The 4,064-nt window shown below is 40.6% G+C and overlaps 1 long non-coding RNA gene across 1 annotated transcript; it reads left to right on the forward strand.

Annotated features, from left to right (window-relative positions):
- Nucleotides 1–631: 631 nt before the first annotated feature.
- On the forward strand, nt 632–3,513 carry LOC138920452 (uncharacterized). The gene is made up of 2 exons (XR_011431623.1): nt 632–827; nt 3,083–3,513. It is a non-coding gene; the product is annotated as an uncharacterized lncRNA (long non-coding RNA).
- Nucleotides 3,514–4,064: the final 551 nt, after the last annotated feature.

Below are 4,064 nucleotides of genomic sequence, written 5' to 3' on the forward strand. Positions count from 1 at the left end.
GTAGTAAAGTAGTTTTAAACTACAAACAAAAATGAACTTTTTTGTGGACACTTTGATTCTGTTTATTATATTTCCCAGCAAGGAACTGGTGAATGCATATAGAACAAACATTGAAAAGACTTGACACATTTTTGTGACTTGATTCCCAAAAGAGTTTCACTGGCTATGGCATGGAAAATCCTAAAATAGCCCCTCCAGATCTTCCACTCTAATCCCCAGGACTGTGAATGTGATGAGATTTCATGCCTATGATTATGTCACATTATGGACAAAGGGAGATTCTCCATGTGGGCTTAATCTAATTGCAGGAGCCTTTTAAAAGCAAAGAGTTTTCTCCAGCTGGTAGCAAGAGGGAAAGTCAGAAAGTGTCAGAGCATGAGAAGGATGCAATGCATGGACGTTGACTTTTTTTTTTTTGGAAGATTAGCCCTGAGCTAACATCTGTCACCAATCCTCCTCTTTTTTGCCAAGGAATACTGGCCCTGAGCTAACATCCATGCCCATCTTGCTCTACTTTATATGTGGGACAACTGCCACAGCATGGCTTGACAAGCAGTGCGTAGGTCCACACCCAGGATCTGAACCAGTGAACTCTGGGCTGAAGCGGAACTTGCAAACTTAACCACTGTGCCACTGGGCCGGCCCGGATGTTGACTTTGAAGGCGGGATGGAGGAGCATCCACAAGACCAGACAGTGGCCTCTAGGAGCTGAGAGTGACCCCTGGCCGATAGCTAGAAAAGAAAGCAGGGACCTCAATCCTAGAGCCACAGGAAACTGAATTCTGCCAGCAACTGAACACATTGGGAAACTTCTCCAGAGCCTTCAGGTAAGAGCCAGCCTGGCTCACACTTTGATTTTGGCTTTGTGAGACCCTAAGCAGAGAACCCAGTAGAGTCCACCTGGACTTCTGACCTATAAAACTGTCAGGTCGTAAATGGAGGTTATTGTAAGCTGCTAAACTGGTGGTAGTTTGTTATGCAGTAGTAGAAAATGAATACAGTGGCTTACTCTATGCCAAGTAATACAAGAAATTGTCCATGTTGCTACAGGTAGCAGTGGACAGAACTCCAGAATTGTATGCTATAATTAAAAAAGTCTTTGCTAAGACATTATTATTGATTAAATTTGTTTTTCTTTGATTGCTGATGGAAATGAGAAAAAAAATGTTGCCTTTTGATAGCACTGGAGTGGGGGAACTAATTAAAAAACCAAACAGGAAATTCTGGATAAGGGACTTTATATTGACAGAAAGAAAACAATCACAGAGGAAAAGATTCTACCTAAAAAAGTGTGGTGTGTTGACGCTGGCTTGTCCCAGCTTATGAAAGTTAATTCTTCATTTTTCAGGAATCTTGTGAGTCTGTTGTTAGACATAGCTATTATTAAAAATTAAGTTATAAAGCTTTCAATAAAGAAGTTATATTAAAAGCATAGGTAACAAGTACCAAAACTCATCACTTCCTAATTATTTTACACTTTACTATTAGCTATGCTCTTGAGATTATTTGCATCTAATGCATCTGTATGGTAGAATGGTTCACTTCGTTACATTTCTTCCCAATTCCACTTTAAGTGATATCACTTTTGAAGCTTGAAATTGGCCAAGATGGGAATATTTACACCATAGAAATTGGCAAATGTCTTTTCTGAGCCAATGAGATACCGTGAAAGTTTTTCTGAGACTCAGATCAGAGGTAGGGCCTTTTTTCTATTGGACGTGGACCCAAGAGAATGTGAAGTCTACCACCGCCGGCAGGCATCCTGCCAGTGTGAGGGGGACCTCCAGTGAGGATGGAGGCAATTTAGTAAAAGACAGAGGCAAGAGGTAGGGATAAACCAGTACCAGACGCCATGATGTGAGCCCCCTTTCCAGCAGTACCTGATCCCACCCCTAGCTCCAGACTTTTGATTAAGGAAGCCAATAAATTCCTTTGTATTGTTGATGCAAAATAACCAATAACCATTCTATAGATAAGAGGTAAGGTGAGTTTTACTTGAGTCAGGGTGAGAATTATAATATAGGATGGCCGTTTCTACAAAGGAAGAATGTGTTCCAGAGAAGAATGGTTTTCAGTACAGTTTTATACCCTTTTAGAACAAAGAACATACATGAAACATACACAGGATACATAGTCATCAAAGTTTCAGAGAAGTATTCAGCTGCAAATTAGCAGGTCAACACGACCCTGATGTCCGGAAAGGCACTAATACAGGGCACTACTGATAGGGCCTGGGAGGGGAGCTATGCATTCTTATCTTGAGAGTGCATCCTCTACTTTAAGGTTAAAGCAGATGGACACTGCATGTCTGATAGGCCATAAGTCAGACTTCCTTAATTCAAACTGAATCAGTTTTGAAGCCAAGTCAGTTTTGAACCCAAATAGATACTCCATATACCTCAATATGTGAAAATCTCTTGTCAGTATTTAAACCAGTTTGGGTTGACTTCTGTGTCATTTATAACTAAAAGCAGCCTAAAGGATATAGCAGATTTGTATCAGGTCCAGAATCTCACTCCTAGCCACTAAAGAGGCTTCACTGATAACCATCACTTCCTCAGAAAGGTGGTGATCCTCCTGGCATCAATCTTGTTCTGCTTTTGTATTAGTTACAGTTCTGTCTTTTACAAACATATTTGTTCCATTTAACTGTTGAATAAGCCTTATATCATTTCCCTCGCAGGCTGGGACCAGTTCTTATCAATAAACACTGTTGTCAGAGTGAGGGGCATTCTTCTCAGACTATCTAACAGCTATCCTGCCCTACCCTCCTCTTCCTTGATAATGGAAAACTTTTATTCTGGGTGGCAAAGCCCCAGAAGATGAGTCACGGTTGTTCTAACCCCTCACAGTAACCTCACTATCCTTTACCAGATATTTGCTTTCAAGCCTTCCTTACAATACCGTGTGGCCATGGAAGCTGGTTCTGGCTTCCTCTCTTAGCTCAGAAGGCACACATATGCAATGATTTTCATTCCTGTCATCACTCAACAGACATTTGCCTTTGTATCATGTAGTGTGTTGGTCACTAGGGCTGCAGAAGTGAACAAAAGAGACTTCATCATCTTCTCTTTCTTCGCAGAAGTGAAGTTAAGAGGGGAAACCTCAACTAAATCAGTTTGGGAAGGCCTGTACGGGGAGCTCTCACGCCTTATCGTACATCATCAATTACTCCAACCAGGAAGAGACTATGCTTGCATCTCCAACAGGAGGGTATTTTCTACTTCACTACCCAGCAGGAGGAAGGATGATTTCTCTCCTTGCCCGGCAACAGCTCAGCCAACGAGAGACTGTAGCAACCCAGCCAATGGGAAGCCTCTACACTTTGGACTCCCAGTTTCCTCTGATGGATTTTTAAATTTATTACAACCCTTCTCAACTCCCCCTTTTCCTCTGTAAAAGTAGGCCCCTTTTTGTTGTTTCTCTGGATTTGCCTATGGTCCCCCAGACCCTGCCTATCTGGAATTGAAATTCTTTTGGTCGTTTCCAAATAAACTCGTTTTGAGGGTAAAACACTGGGCCAATTACTTTTTAAGTTGACACCTTCATGAGTTTTTTTTTGCCTGTGTTTGAGAACAATGCAAGGTAGACATAGGTGGCTTTAAAAGTGAAACTCTACATCCTCAAATTTTGATTTTGCTCTCACTTATTCATTATCAGATGTTGTTGACGTGTGGTGATCAGTTAGATCCAAAGTCTGTGCCGGTAGAGTTCATGCACTGATAGAGTTCATATATTTCTTTTTTGAAACACAATCTATTTACAATTCTTACATATCAGTGTGAAATGCAGACTACTATTTATTTCAATTGATGGCATCTAAACTTGGTTCTTCAACTTCACTGAGCAGTTTCTTTTTTCATGAACTCTAAAGTAAAGCTCCTTGACTCTGAACAGATCTTGAAAGGTCAACTCCAATGTCAAATGTAGGTATTAAACACCTAAAGTCTTCATCTTCAGTTTTTCTAAATAGCAGTCTTTTATCCTCATTTGATGCCACTTTTGAATTCATTTTTGGAAATTCTTAATTCTGGAGATTTTTTTCTTCTGTATGGTAGAATCTC

Source organism: Equus caballus, chromosome 23 (genome assembly GCF_041296265.1).
Source record: "Equus caballus isolate H_3958 breed thoroughbred chromosome 23, TB-T2T, whole genome shotgun sequence".
Lineage (NCBI taxonomy): Eukaryota > Metazoa > Chordata > Mammalia > Perissodactyla > Equidae > Equus > Equus caballus.